This window comes from Onychomys torridus, unplaced genomic scaffold, assembly GCF_903995425.1.
Source record: "Onychomys torridus unplaced genomic scaffold, mOncTor1.1, whole genome shotgun sequence".
Classification (NCBI taxonomy): domain Eukaryota; kingdom Metazoa; phylum Chordata; class Mammalia; order Rodentia; family Cricetidae; genus Onychomys; species Onychomys torridus.
This window is the reverse complement of record NW_023411189.1, coordinates 142172-158890: the sequence shown is the minus strand read 5'-3', so window position 1 is coordinate 158890 and position 16719 is coordinate 142172. Positions and strand designations below refer to the sequence as shown.

The following is a 16719-nucleotide window of genomic DNA, read 5'->3' as shown; positions in this document are numbered from 1 at the left end:
GTAATGAAAAGCAATGTCTGCTTTCCAACTCATGGATTTTCCATTTTTCTTTTATTGAAAACAGGACTCAAGTTGTATCTTTTGCTTTTTCTATGGCACTCCATTCGCATCACTACAGGATTCCGATGGATTTCAGATTTGGGGGTGGTAGATGATGTTCTGTTTTGCTGATCTAATCTGAGCCCTCTTAACCTTTGCCCCCCCATAGACAAAAGTTCAATAGAAGACACTGGCTTTTCTTTTGTCCAATATTCCTACTGTACTGAAAACCAATATCAAATTGTTGGCTTCCCAGATCTTTCCTGCTGCAGTTCCTACATTACACCAGAAGTATTACTCAGAGCTGACATGCACCAAGAGATGCACCTCACATTAGGCACAACAGTAACCATGTTGTCTCCACAGCCACTCACTGATGCTTCTGACAATTATATGTCATTCCCAGGCAGAAACCAGTCACACACCTCTCAATCACGCCTGTCCCCACATACCAACAGAAAAAGACTGTTATCCTGTTGTTTCCCTAACTTACATTCATGGTCCAAGTGGCTTTGCCTTAGCAACATATCTCACAGCACTCTATATTGCTGATGTCTCTTCAGCTACCCTCCTACTGACTTACAAGGGAAAAACAATTATAAAACTCTGTCTGTAATCTCCACAAATTTATGCAAATTTCTTCAGTTAGTTGTCTTCTTCCCCATATCAAGAACAACATCATTGCTCTTCCCAATGCCACCTGTAGTTTCCTTGTATCCTTCAAACTGCCCCAATGTGCTGATAATAGATAATATTCCTTCTGATGGATAGATATTTAAACATCTACAACTTCTATTGAGATCCCAATGGGAAACTAATTAACATTTCCACAAAATTTTACTCTCAGGGAACCAATGATGTTTCACATTTACTCAAAGATCACATGCAATGGGATACTTGCAGGAGTGTAGGTAATGCCACCCAAAGTTGCAACAAAATTATTTTCCTGGCAGGGATGATAGCTTTCCCGTAGTACTTCATCTTCCTTGGTCTATATACTCTAGCCTTTCCAACAGGCTAGGTTCACTTCTGGCAGAGTTGCATCAAGTGGTGGCAAATTAGTTATATGGCTTAGAAAATACTTCTGTGCAAGACATATATTTGGAGAAAGCCATTATATGCCGTTATTAAGCCCAACTAACAGCCAGGTCTATACCTTCATTACAGGTTGACATTTGCTGTTCATCACATTGTTATCTGCTCCCTGGATGAATAGGTGGGAAGTCTTTCCCAGAGGCAAACTGCTGCCTCCATAAGCTTGACAGCTTTAAATTGGCAACTGACTGTATGGACAACCAACAGAAAATGGTTGCATGCAGCTATCGGGTTCTTTCAATATAGTCCTCAAGGTCTTAGAAACAAGAAATATCTGGTTTGTGGACATTCCTATTTATTTTATATTCTGAAAATGTCTTAACATGAACTTCCTGTTAATATCCACCTTCCCAAATGTGTTTCAATACATAATAACATAGCCAAGGTTTCATGGTTGGAACTAGTAGACTCTACATAGGAAGCACTCACTAACAGAAAGGAACTTCAACAAAGAGTAGCCTGAAAACATCACAAGGGGTAGAAGGGGAGTACTACTTGGTAGAAAAAGAGATTATAGTCCCAAGGATTATCAATATGGACAGATCTATAGCATCACATGTAAACATCTACATCAACACATTCTTCCACTAGTATCAGGCCCCAGGTGGAGCTCCAGGAGTCCAATTGTCAAGAAAGAGGGGGACTGTAAGATTATGAATTGTTCAGACCAAGATTGGAAAAGCACAGAGACAAATGCCAAACAAATGGAAGCACATGAATTATGAACCAAAGGCTGTGGAGACCCAGCTGGAGCAGGCCCTCTGGATAAGTGAGACAACTGAATAGCTTGAACTGTTTGGGACAAAGACCTGTCCTTAGTGCATGAGCTGGCTGTTTGGAACCTTGGGCTTACACAGGGACACTTTGCTCAGCCTGGAAGGAGGGGACTAGACCTGCCTGTACTGAATCCAGGAGGTTTAAATGAATCCCCAGGGCAGTCTTGGCCCTGGAGGAGATGGGAATGGAGGGAAGGGGCTGGGGGGAAGTGGGGGTGGGAGGGGGAGGACAGGGGAACCCATGGCTGATTTGTAAAATTAATACACAAATATAATACATTAAAAAATCCTTGTATATCTGGAGAATCTCAAGCCATAAGGACCAGGCCAGAGTAAATCTAAGGGGATGGTATCCAAGGAGAAAAATTAGTGCTCTGGAATGTCTTGTATGCTGTGAATGTATTTCTCTGATTAGATTATAAATAAAATGCTGAATGGCCAGTAGCCAGGCAAAAGTATAGGCAGGATAAGCAGACAAGGAGAATTCTTGGAAGAGTAACACTGAGTGGGGATATGCCAACCTGCTATCCAGGGAGCAGCATGTAATGGCACATAGGTAAAGCTACGGAACATGTGGTGACATACAGATTAACAGAAATGGGCTGAGTTTAAGTGTAAGAGCTAGTCAGTGGTAGGCCTGAGCTAATGGCCAAGCAGTTTTAATTAATATAAGCCTCTGTTTATTAACTTGGGTCTGCTGTGACTGCAGGGCCATGGAAGCCAGGGAAGTGACTGGGAAAACTTTCAGCAACAAAGTAGTGCCAAGAACAAAATATCAGTGAAATTAGACACTATGTATCCCTATTAATCAATGAAAGCAAGAACCTAAAAGAAGAATCACTGCAGATGCTCAAATAAAGAGTCTGACTTCATAGCCATGGTGCTTGACCGCTTCATGTTCTCCTGACCCTACAGGATTCTTTGAACCTATAGCTAATGTTTCTAGGAGCTGTTCTGACAATATTTCCTTTAACCAACTACAAACTATTTTTTTTTACATAAGCTAGGCAAAAGCAGTGTTCCTCTATATAAGGTCTGTGCATTAAAAATATCTTAAATGGTAAGCAATGGTTATATACATAGTCTAGAAGACTTTGCTGATAACCAACCATCTGTAAAACAATAAAAGACAGTGGAACATCTTTCAGATCTTGTTTATCTCCCATTCTGGAGCACCTTAAAGAAATTTTATTGACATAAACATGGGTACCTCTCTACTCTGCTCTCTCATTAGATAACATGAAAAAACCAGGCCTCTTCAGATTACTATATCTTATTCCTGTGATGCTTTAATTGATGTAACCTTAAAGAATTCCTAATCTTGCCTTGCCTATGAAAGAGCCATATTTTAAACATCTCTCTGGAGTAAATGTTTCCTTTGACTCTTTTGATTTGTCTTTCATTTAAAATCTGTAATTAAGAAAATAAGCAAAGTCAGTAACTTACCACATGTAACTAGAATCTAGAAAACATGAATGTTAAGATTGTTAAGCAACTGGAAAGTAAAAACTACAGTTGGGAGTGCCTAGCAAATGATGAAGCAAAAAGCAGAGCAGATGGAATGGACAGAGAGAACATTCCATCTCAAATAAGTAAATAAAAACAAAAGCAAGATTACAGTTGGTAGGCAAAAAGAGTAGGCACTAAGAGTCAGTGGATTCCTAACATTTCTGACTTCCCAAATGTGTAAGGATGAATTTTCTTTGTTTCTTGGTGGTTTTACTGGAGGGAGTTGGTCTGGATCTAGTTCTGAGCTACTGCAAATTAACTAGAGAAACACAATTTTAGCTATCTTAGAGCTAAGAGCACTTGGCTAGAGGCATCCTTAAAACACCTTTATGTAGAGCAAATTTATTGGCCTGTGGTTTGACAGTTCCAGTGTTGCAAAGGAAACCCAAAACACTATGTAGTTAGGAAAGCCTTCTAGAACTGTAACGTAGTGTCAGGCCCTAGAGTTGATTTTCTTGCCATGCCCTTTCCTTCTCACCCATCATCTTGAAGAACTCTAGGGCCTCTGATTTCTTTCAAAAGACCAATAGAGAACATTGGAGACAAAATTGGAAATGAGAGAGCCTAAATTGGGAAAGGTGCACAAGTGTGTAGAAGAGCCAGAGCTCTATCATCTCCAAGAGAGTAACAACCTGCTCATGTTGTACTCTGCTCATACTAAACATGATGCTCCAGAGGAACTCATAGGTCTCAAAGTATATGGAGTCTACTGGTGGGGGAATGCACATGTTTCCAATTACATGCTGTGACTTTGCTGATAACTCCTGAGAAAACATAATCGTGCTTCTCTTCTTAAAATCTCTAAGGATGAACAATGATGAGTTTCCAGTAGCCATGTAATTATTGTAAAAATGTCCTCATTGCTTCTAGCACACAATTAAGGGTTCCTCCATGGAGACAAGACTTTGCAATCTTAACTCACTTAATTGGCTTCCAATTTAATCTCAGGCCATGTCCATCTTGAATTTAAACAGGCTTAGTATCACTTTCTTTTCAGTATATCAGAAATCTTCAGACTACTTCTAAGTTGGCCTTCATGCCACAAAAGCTATAACAACAGAGAAATTTGAACAAGTTTCCACTTTCCACTGACAGTATACCCTCAGATGCCTATACTTGGCAATTGATAGTGCGTGGGCCAAAGATCCAAACACGGGATAGGGAGCAATTCAGCATTAGCATGATTATCCACATGAACCATTACCAGGTCTAGAATGAAAACTGAATTTTGCTTTCCAACCCAGAAAGATAATTGTTTCCTGGTCCTGTGACAGGAAAAAGGTGAACATATGAACAGCTCAGGAAAACACCACATGTGCTTGAGGATTGTTTTGAGGTAAACTATTTCAAATAGATGTCAATATTAGTTATCTCATGGTATGAAGGTGTATATAATAAAACAAACAATCTGTATATTCATACACATAAAGGATAAGAGAAATCTCTATTAAAATGTCTCAATAATGACTCCGGCATCTTATTTTTAACAGGTATCCCTTAGTTAAACTCTGTTAGATGATGTAATCATGAATTTAATTATGATTATGATGAAGACAAAAGACAACCAAACCAAAAAAAAAAAAAAAACCTCAAGCAAACAAAAATCTATCTATAAGCTGCCTAAGTCATAAAGAATACCTTATGTTTTTTGGTAAGGTTTATCTGAACTTACAAGGCCTAAAATGTTTAACATTAAGTATACAAGTAGTATTAATTTATTATATTACTCTATGAATGTACTTTGGATTTGACCTGCTTTTATTATAGTGATGTTGCATTATATCTTCTAAACTAAACAATTTCCTTATTCAGAACTCTAGCTGTGGCTGCTTAAAATAATCACAGCTGAACTTGTTGATATACCTTCAAAAAAATGAAAATAGACAGGGTCATTAGACCTTTTCCTGCTGTTCAGTCACTCCTCCCATGTAGTCATATGCAACTGGATCCTGATAATATGAGACCACAAGGATTTTTTTTTATAAAAACTAGGTGTACGGGCTAAAAAATTTTAAATGCCAATTATAGCATGCAATACCCATGTGTCAATTTTCCCAAATACTAGGATTATATTCACAAGTTATAACACTTTATTTCTATTAGAATGTCATTTAACAAGCTACTTGGATTCAATTAAAGACATGTAGTTTGCAGTCCTGATCAAACAACATTCCAAATTAGCACGGAGTTTATTAAAATGTCATAATTGTAAAGAAATACTTTAAGGGATATTTTAGAATTATCAATTAAGATCCAATATAGATGGACAACACAAAGCATACAAGGCTTTCCACATACAACAAGATTGACCCACATATTAACTCATAGAGTATATGACAGCAAGCACAGGAATGTACAGGTCTCCAACTGAAAACCACTTACAAAGAAAAAAATTAGATTTCTCCACTGCAGTCTCACTGGGAAACCAAACTACACTAATGGCAGGCCCCATGCCCAGCAATAGATTGCCAACTCAAAATGAATGGAATTGTATTTGGAGAAATTTTTCACACTGTGCTTTGTCTGGATATTGTTTGTTTATATTTTTGTGCATTTTACACTACTGTTGTGTTGCTTATATATTATGGGTTCTAAACTTATTTTTATGAGCATTCTTTGAGCCCATATGTCTCTGCATGTATATGAGCTTTTCTATCACTTGTTCTTTTGATTTTCTTTACTCTTTCTGTTTTTATCCTTTCCTGGATTGTTTGTCTTCCAGTTTGCCTACTTCTTTTCTGAAAAGAGAAAGAAGTCATGGAGTTGGATGGGTGGGGAGATGAGGAGGACCTGAGGGATGAGGGGCAGACCATGATCAGGAAAGACTGCATGAAAAATATTTTGAAATATTTTATTCACTGTTTATATATATTTTATTTTTCAAAATCATCCCCTATCCCTAGTATCACTATTTTATCTCAACTTCATGTACTCACTCTCTCTCTTCTTTATACCAAATGAAGCAATTTAGTGGTGCATACATGTACATGAATGAGAGGCAATATGAATGGGTAGCCTTACAGGTCAAAGATGCATTATGAAACCTGACATTCCCATCTTTAGCAGCCTATCCACTGCCATTACCTACTCAGATGGGAGAGGAAATTCATGAGTCTGTAAGACAAATTGCTAAAGAGTCTTCTTAATAAAAAAAAACATGGAGCCAGATATTGAGGTAAAAACTGAGAGATGTGACAAGCAAAAAGAAGCTAGCCATGTTCTTAATGCTAGAAATCCTCAGCCAAATAGAGAACTACTTCTTGTATACCCATGCCTATATGCCTTTCTGTACCTGCTATCTTGCTTCTGCTCGGTGCCCAGCTATATCACTTCCTCTTTCTGCCCATCTGTGTTACTTACTGTCTGTCTGTAGAGACCTCTAGACCTCTATGGTTAGTGCTGGGATTAAAGGCATGTGCCGCCATTCCTTGCTTTGTTCCCAGGGTGGATCTCTGCCTCCTGAATGTTAGGATCAAAGGTCTGTGCTAGCATTGTCTGACTTCTATGTTTAATATAATTGCTGACTTTTCCTCGGGTCTTCAGATAAGCATTATTAGGATGCACAAATAAAATATTACCACATGAGTCCCTCCTCCAGCCATGGTGGGATATAAGCTGGTTTGATATGGCACAAGTCATATGCATATAGTCTTAGTGTTGAGAGTTGATGAGTTCAAATGTTCTCTCATGCCACTAAATACTATTAAGATGTAGATATCTACCAACTCTAGCTCATTTGAGGCAATCCTTCTCAAAGGACTAGAATTTACCAAGATGTCTGGCTGGCTGGCCAAAAACATTCAGAGATCTGTCTCTCAGTTCCCCTCATATCCTGTCAGTGCTAATCCATACTACTATGTCCTGATTTTTACATATATTCTATAAATAAAATTCAGGTGCTCATATCTGCAAGGCAAGCATATTACTAACTGAGCAAACTCCCCAACCTGGCATATTTGATTTAAATGGAAAAGTGACACACCAAATATTGTTAAAGGACCACAAGGCAGCTCACCTGTGTAAACGTCCAACCCTATAATCTTCTAACACTTCCCTGAAGGTTTATTCTGAGCTCCTCAAGTATCTATTTTAGTTTTCTGAATATTGGAAGCAATCTTAGAAAACAAAACAAAAACTGTCTGTTGTTCCCATGTGAACCCTAAATATGGAGTAGGAAAAGAATCACAGACAACAATCCATACCACACACGGCCCAAGCATCTGTCAAAGGACTGAAGAACAATCTATTTTCCAATACTGTCCATTGTAGAATTTCTTATACCAGTAAAATGGTAGAGAGTCTCCTATGTCTGCTACAAAACTTCTAAGTAAACTTCATGATGTTATCAAGTTGCTTGAGTGTCATCATTTTGCAAATCTTGTCCCTACACAGGGTATTAGAGACTTTGTGGCTCCAAGTCACATCCGGGTGTTTTATAATATTTCTGGTCAGTAAAGCAGACTTGATTGCTGTGAGAAAGTGTCTTTTATTTATAATATGGAAGATGCAGCCACAAAATCTCAACAATAGAGATGTCTAAAGAAGATTAACAAAATGACTCAACAAGTTCTCATGACATCGTGATTGTCAGAAATCTCACAGGCTTCAATACTAGCTGAAGAGCTATAGGGAATTAATGAATGTTAAGACAGAGAATCAGTCTTCTTCTGGGACAAGTCCCTTGATGAGTTATTAAGTCTCAAGACATCAGCCCTAAACAAAAATATAAGAGAATCAACTAATAGACTCAGCAATCAGTAGTTAAGGATACATAACTGCATTATACCATAATAATTAATAAGGGTATGCCATAAATTTTAGAGCTAATATGGCAACAAGATTTAACCAATTACTGCTGCTAAAGGATTTGTGGCATAATATGTCTAGTTGGGGAATTGTCTCCTTTATATATGGTGACTGCATTTAAATTATTTTCATATATGAATATATTTTTAAAAACTTCTACAGTAATAGTTATAAAAAAAGACTTACACAAGTTCAAACTAGATAAATCCCAGCATTATTTAAACATGTGAACCCAAAGTTCTAATCAGGAATCAATTTTCAATTTGTATCTGTTGGAAAAGAAACAATCTGATTTTCAAATTGAATGTTGCTGAGAATAGGAACCACCCTGCAGGGATGACACCATGCCCAAGAGTTGTTGGTCAATACCAAATGTAATTCTTGCTTTCAGTATGTGTTCACATTTTATTGTGGTAGTTTTTGTTTTACTAGCTTTAGTCTTTGTTTTCATTTTATTTTTTTTCCTTAAGAGAGAGAATAGAAATAACATGAATTAGGGAGGGCAGGGAGATGAGAAGGAACTTGGTGGAGTTGGGAGCAGGAAAATTTGATCAAAATATACTACAAGAAAAACATCAATAAATGGCAAAATGTATAACATACATGAACAAGTAACATTATATGCATGAAATATCCACTGAAGAGAAAGAGAGAAAATCAGGATTTTATGAATACATATGCTGGAATAAAACCATGTCAAGAACTAGACAAATGTAAATAAAATCTAACCTTCCCTGGAAATATGAAACAGCATTACAAAGTATTTGATAAAACTTAAAGATTGTGTCTAATGCTGCCTTGTTCAATCTGTTTGGCCTAATATCAGGAATAGTGATTACCTGTGTTTCACTCACAACAGAAGATGAAGTATCCTGATATTCATGAATGTTTGGATCTGGCCCAACTCCACTACCAACTCAACTCTTGGTCTTGGAAACAAGAATCCGATTTGGTGTTTCCTAATAAACACAATAGGTGAAACTCATATTCTCATGACATAGACTGTTGATTAAAGCTGGAGACTTTGCTCATATCTAATTCTCAAGCAGGGTGACTGTAAAGGCACATATCTAAAAATTTGGTGTGGGAAACCATTTGTAAATGGATCTCCTGGGTGAGCCTCTCTAGGGTTGTAGCAGTTCATGCATTCCATGCTTATCAATAATATCTAACTGTTATCTAATTGGGAGCTCATCACTATATCCTCTGTCTCTCTGACATCACAGTAAGGAGGGTTGTATATATTATATGTCTTCTTTGAATGTACATTTGTTCCCTTTCATGCCATTTCCCTCTGGGATGAAGCTGACAGTTTGGGTGTTTCTGTGTTTGCCTCTTCAGAGGCAAAACAAAATCTGTACCATAATCTTCACAAGCTATGATGAAGTAGCCATATAAAAATTTGGACTACTAAATAACATTCAAAATCATCCCTTGGGGTCTATTTGATAATAAAATAGTTAAAAGTATAAAAGGAAAGAAAATTATAAATGCACAAGCCTAATGATAATTACCTGGAAATAATGAGAGTTAATCAAAATAAATCCCTCCAACATATAGAAAACATTACTTATTATGTAAGAAATTAGGACATGTATGGATCCTTAAAGGATAGTACATCTGTTAAATAGTAACCAAGAATATTCATTCACCTATATCATCTCCATTTCACATTGTCTTGGAAAGTTTCCTCAAAGCAATTAGTAAAGAAAATAAATTTCACACATATCTGGCTGTAAGATGTCTGGAGCTGAAGGTGGACAATACTTTTACTATTTTTGTAAAAGGGCATAACATTGTGTGAAGTAAAGCACTCTGTAATAAAAAAAAATATATAATTAGGTCTAATAACTTAGTGCAGAATATAATAACAAAATATACAGTTCAATCTAATTGTTTACATGAGCAAATGATTATCCAAAATGAAACTTGGGAGCAAGTGGTTTTATAATACCATAGGCTGAGAGAAGTGGACTCCTCTGGTGTCAGCTTCTTGGGATGTAGGGAGGAAGGATGGCTTTAGTGCTTGAGTTCCAACCTCATGAGTAGTCAGACTCTGTATCAGAAATAAATGAAATAAATTAAAGGACAACACAGGGATAAATAAATATGAGTATTCTTAAAGATATAAACATGTATTTAAGATTATTATTAATATGCATTTATACTTTTAAGTGTCACAATTCACTGACTTTAAGGAGCCAATAATTCTCAAAGCTATTTAGAAACTAAATGTATCCCATTGACAATGAAGATAAATTACTTTTTGCTCTATGCAAATTCATTTAAACTTCATAAGGAACGGCATGCCATAAGATAGTCAATATTGACACAATATTCAGATAGATAAGCAAAGATGGAGAACTTGAACATTTAGTCATTTTTCAAAACTTAGGTCAAACTAGTTGACATGAAGTCATTTGGATATGGTATATAGTTAAATATGGTGTAGTGAAAGGAAATCAGGTGCTCCAAAATGAATAGTTAAATATATTTATGTGTGTGATCAAGGGTTTGTGAGGGTTCTGGCATATATACCCAATTGTGTGGAGGCAAGGTCAACCACAGATCTCTTCCTCCATCCAGTTCCAACTTATATTCATTGAGACAGAGTCTGTCATTAATCCTAAATTTCAGCAGCCTATTAGACTGGTGGAACAATTCTGACAGTACAATGGAATTGTGTGTATGTCTCTCTCTCTCTCTCTCTCTCTCTCTCTCTCTCTCTCTCTCTCTCTCTCTCTCTCTGTGTGTGTGTGTGTGTGTATCTGTGTATCTGTGTGTCTGTGTCTGTGTCAGTTTAAAACATCACTGAATCTCAAAAACTTCAGGTATTTGAAGAAGACACAATAATTTTCAAAACCATTGAAACAAATGGATACAAAGTTGGATATGAAAATTGTATTGCTTACTCAAAGGAGATTAAAATTTCCCATATGGAGAATATGATAAATTAAATAAATAATTGTCTGAATAGTCATTTCTGCAAAGCAGTTCTATGAGGATTCAAGAAGAAAATTTACAAAATAAATAAGTTGAAATATTAGGGATGGTCAAAAATGACAAGGAATTATTATTTCATATTCACTCCAAATTATCTAATACATATAAAGTATGTGCAAAGATTAAAAGATAGTAAATACACTCTGAAAGATAATCTGCCCACTAGTGGCCATGAGTACTTCAGAAGAACATCAGAGCCACTCAGGAGATATATCCTTTCAAATTGTTGGTAAGGGAGTCCAGAAAACTACCAAGAGTATAGTCTATTCCAACTGCCCTTGGTTGCTTCCAAGAAGATGAAGTTAAGTCCATATTGCGGAAACATTGCATTATTGTTATGGAAGTATAAAGATTTAAACAGGAACTTCATAAAACCCTGGTAACTAGGGATCAGCTTTCAAAGACCAGGTAGGTTTTAGGAAAGCTGTTTGTGAATAAAAGTATTAATTGTCCAATTTAGTTATGATACCTTTGCATGACAATGACTAACATGGCTAGATTTCCCTAAAGGTGCACCACTAGCTTACATATCTTATCAATAACTAATATCTACATAATTGAACTCAAGTCCTCCTTAAAAAGTCCATGAAACTTAAGCTCCCATACCACCACTTTCATAAAACATTATAATACCTAACTGCATTACCATTATTGTCATTATATCTACAGAATGATATAGAGCAAGGAGGAACAAATTAATTCAGCAGGATTTATTTATATACTAATATGTATATATGTTTATTGTGCATATATGCAACAATAATAATTAATTAAGAAGTAATGAATTTGAGAGTGGAGTGAGGAATATTCAGTAAGAGTTTGAGAGACAGTGATGTTGATATTATGTAAATACACAAGTTTTGTACTAAATTCTCATATTTTAAAATAAAAAAGAAAAGAATATAGCATAGGGACTTGGAAAACAGTTTCACCAGAATAGAGAGGAGCACTGGCATGAAAATGACCAAAACTCATATAAAAGAATAAAAACAATGTGTATATTAAGAAAGACTAATCCAAAAAGAAAAGACTAAACAAATCAAGTCATGCATTAAACTGGAATTTTATGAATTTAAATTGAGGTAATACCCAGAATCCTAAAAGTTTCAGTACTTTCCCAAAAATTAGAAAGGAAAAGGTACAAGAAGATGCCACTTCACAGAACATTTGCTAGACCTTGTCCTCAGGGCAATTACTGGATAAAATGAGCAGTCAATGTTTCTATGGCAAGAAACATAAGCAATGTCTATTTGGAAAGAACATCATGTGATTTCTATGAAAATTGTAAGACATACACACAATATATGAATTTGAAAATATGGCCAGCAAATATTCTAATACATGAAAACATAAAAATGTAATTGAATTTTACATGTATAAAACTAGTGATTGAAAAGGAAAGGGGAAAAACACCAAGATTTAAAATACCACCAGCTAGGTGTGATAACCATGTCTTCAGTGAAACCTTCTCAGAATTTGTGGAGAACTACTTCCTGTGAGCCTGAGTCTGTAGAGTATCATGAGCAAGCTTGTCAGACACTACATCAGAATCATAAAATAAAAAAGGAAAATGTTTAGGAATGAATGGTGAGAAATAGTAAAACATGTATTCTTAAACAGAAAATCATTGTCATATGATTAGTAAGATCCACATAAAATTTAGAAAGTCCTAAATTCCTAGAGAAGTAGTTTTAATGTTATTATGAATGCAGTATTTACAAGCAATATAGATATGAGGCAGAGTGGGCATACAGAAAATCTTCATATGTGTAATTATTTTCTCAAAGTGTTAAAAAAAATATTCTAAAATTTGTTCACAACCACAGGAAATCCAATATTGATGAATTTGTCCTGAAAATAAGAACAAGATAGGAGCATTCTACTCATACTTCCTGTTTTTAAAACTTACTGGAATCTGACACAACACACACACACACACACACACACACACACACACACACACACACACATATATAATTATAAATATAAAATTATTTGACATAAGGACTCAAAAATATCATTTACTTATAATTATTTAACTCATATTATAAATTGCCAAAAGATATACTAGGTAAAAAGCTTCACAAGTATTCTGTTGTAATTGGATAACACAATAAAATTAGATTTTTTTTTTTGGTCGTTTTTGTTATTTTGTCTTTTTTTTCAGAGCTGAGGACAGAACCAAGGGCCTTTTGCTTGCTAGGCAAGCACTCTACCACTGAGCTAAATCCCCAACCTCATAGATTTTTAACTAACATAATATTGTGGGATAATACTGTGTGATTATTTTATAAGCAGGCTACAAGAATGCAGGGCCCATGGAGGACCAGAGAAACTTCTAGCATGAAATGGCACCAAAATGTGGGGGCCTAAGACCTGAGAAAGCTTTAAAAAAAGATACTAAAACAGAACTAAAAACAGCTTCCCAGTTGTATCTATCAGGCCATTTGTGACCTACATACAGTATGGCGGATTTGTAGTGGTATGTGGGCTTGAGTGCAGCATAGTGGATTTCCTCCAAGGTACACAACAGCATCTCTAAGCTGCACAGTACACTGCTTTGTGACAGATTTAGCTTTTGCTAGTATGGAAAAAAAGTTGTTTCTGGGCTACACATTGCTGAATGGAAGCATAGATCCACTGCTTCCCATAATTAGCAGTGAGTCTGGTTCCCAGAACTGGCAGCAAACATAGTTCTGCCATGTTGGGAAGCTGAGGTGGGTGGAGCCAGCAGACAATGCTGCCATTTCAGTCCTAGTAATGCTATAATTTAAAGAAATAGGTTCACAGTAAGGCAGATTCAGATGGAACAAAACTTTAAATGGTTTACAGTATGTGTAAAAAGGTATGTAGGCTTAGAATACAGAAAAAAATGAATATACATAGTTATATAAAGAAATATTTTTTTTAAAAAGTCTTTAAAGAGACAGTAAACGTAATATAAAAATAAGCCACATTAACATGGATATTACACTGAGAATCTCGATTGTGTTGTCTTTGATATTTTTAACTGCAGAAAGACATTTGATTGTAAAGGATGCTAAATTAAGCTTTATATTGACTTCAAAATTTGGATCTAAGGATATGTTGCTTTGGAAAGGAGGCTCTGCTTTTGTTTCCACAGGAAGCAAGAGGCTATAGGTTTGATCAGCCAAGACCTCCTGAAAAGTCTCAGTGACACTATGGCCCAGATCATCCAACATCCATAATCAGCTTCAAGGCAACTGGCTCAGAGAATACAACTTCACAGACTACTCCAGTCAGGACTTGGCCATAATCCTAAAACTTTCTTTGTGTCCCCATAAGATTACCAGTGCTCTCTTTCAGCAAGAAGTGGCCTAGAAAACTATGCCCACATTCTCAAAAATGGATTATGGAGGTTTGTCTTTGTTTGTTGGTTACAAATTGTTATTGGTCATAGTCAATCTCTTTTTAAAAGAAGAAAGGAGGATATGATAGAAAATATAGGATATAGATATGATAAAATGAAAGGGTAGATTATTGAATCTACTTTTAAAGAACAACAACTTGTTTGAAATGTTTTAAATTGCTATGGATTTTAGATTATTGATACAAATTTAAAGTTAATTTTGTTATACTGTATGTATGTTTCTACTCTTGTTTAAAGTATTTTGTTTGTGCAACTTATTTGAAATTGCAATGTATAGTTGAAAAATATAGATTAATAATTTATCATCTATGATAATCAAACTTATAGTCATGTTAGTGAAGTTTTCTAGGTATACTTAGATATATTTCAATTAGGTAGGTAATCTTCAAACACTTCAAAGATGTACAGAATATAGCATTTAAAATATTTAAAATGTTTTAAAAACTTAGACTTTCTGGACAATGAGACACATCTGCTCCTGACAGCACCAATTTACTTCAGACAGAAAGATGGGAGTAAAAGACATTGCATATGGAGTTTATCTACTTCTTGGCAAAAATAGCCCTTTGAGCAAGAAACTGTTCTCTTTTTTGGTGAGTTACAATGTATTTTTTATTTATCTGAGGCAGAAATTATAAAATACTGAATTATTACTTCACAGCAAAGCTGCTATTTAAAAATTCAACTAATATTACTGTTGTCAGATCAGTTTCTAGATTTATTGGGTTAAGAAGTATATATAAATTGAGGTAAAGGCAAGATCAGGTCAATATTTATCTTGTGAATCAATAGATTTAGATATAAATAAAAAGTAACACTAAATACATGTGCATAGTTTGTAGGAAGATGAAATAGCAGATCAGAAAGTTTGTAGTTGGGAAATTTCCTTAGCAAGTTTAACTTGTCACACTTGAGGATTATTGGATATTATTTACCCTAAGGGTATAAAGGAGTCATAATTCAAAGTAACAGTACCAAGAATATAGTATACATAATGGAGACATACAATATTTGTGTCTGCAGAAGACAACATTGCATTACTAGCTATTAAAATTCTTTTTCATGTTAGCACTTATTTATGTCTTAGGAGAAAATAGAAACAAGTAGGAGGATACTGAGTTCTAACATGGAATTCTGCTAATTTTTTAAACCAGTGTCACTTGAAATATTGTTTCTCACAATGAGCTATAATTTCTTGGACACTTATTTATCATTTGCCTTACAGCTCACTTGTGTGCTAATATACCCAATATACTCTAGACACACAACTCTTTAATTACTTGAAGTGATACTGTTTTCTGTATTTCCTAAACAAATTCTCACACATTCTCATCTCCTCATATTAGTTCCAGTTAACAGAAAATTGTCTAATATTTACTGAGTTTTATGTAGAGAAATATTAAATACTTGTCATTTTAACTTTTTTCTTATACATTTCTCTACTTAAAACTTAGCAAATATTAGAAAAGAAGCTGTTCTTGCCTGGACTGCTTTACAAAGTGTTGTAAGGACTGGACATGCAGGATCCATAGAAAGGTGACCACTGACCTTTGCAAGGCGAGATGGTCCTTCAAGTTCCTGCTTCACAGAAGAAACTGCCAGACATTCTACAGGATATAGAAGAAAAATGACTGAGAGACTAGACCTATGGGCTGAAATGGATGCCCCAATGGTACAGAGGAAATTTGGATGACTGCCTAGGCAGGCAGCTGTCTCGGTCATTCTAGATTTTCTTAAAGTTGCTTGAAATGCACTTCCTGTTTACTTAGATAATATTGTATCCTTCTGAGGTCTTTGATGTAGTTGAAGACTAGATAGTTATAATTATGCTTTTTATAATTATGATAAGAAATACAATAGATATGAAACTTTAGACTCACAAATATAGGATAAATAATTAAAACTTAGAAAATATAGACTAGATATTATAACTATAATTCTTCCTCAATAACAGTTTTGTTATATGTAATTTTACTATGATAAAGTTAAAACTTTCCTTTTTTAATTAAACAGAAAAGGGGAAATGGTGTGTGATAATGTTTTGTACACTAGTTTAATAAATTGCTGATTGGCCAGTAGGCAAACAGGAAGTATAGGTGG

The 16719-nt window shown here is 35.3% G+C and overlaps 1 long non-coding RNA gene across 2 annotated transcripts; it reads right to left on the bottom strand.

The window, feature by feature from the left end:
* Positions 1 to 7898: 7898 nt before the first annotated feature.
* Positions 7899 to 16198, bottom strand: LOC118575007. 2 transcript variants are annotated; one of them, XR_004943833.1, is made up of 5 exons: positions 16168 to 16198; positions 12657 to 12767; positions 10180 to 10281; positions 9878 to 10040; positions 7899 to 9184 (listed from the first exon to the last, which is right to left on the bottom strand). It is a non-coding gene; the product is annotated as an uncharacterized LOC118575007 (long non-coding RNA). The 2 variants fall into 2 exon arrangements; XR_004943832.1 differs by having other exon boundaries at positions 7899 to 10040.
* Between the last annotated feature and the right edge of the window lie 521 nt (positions 16199 to 16719).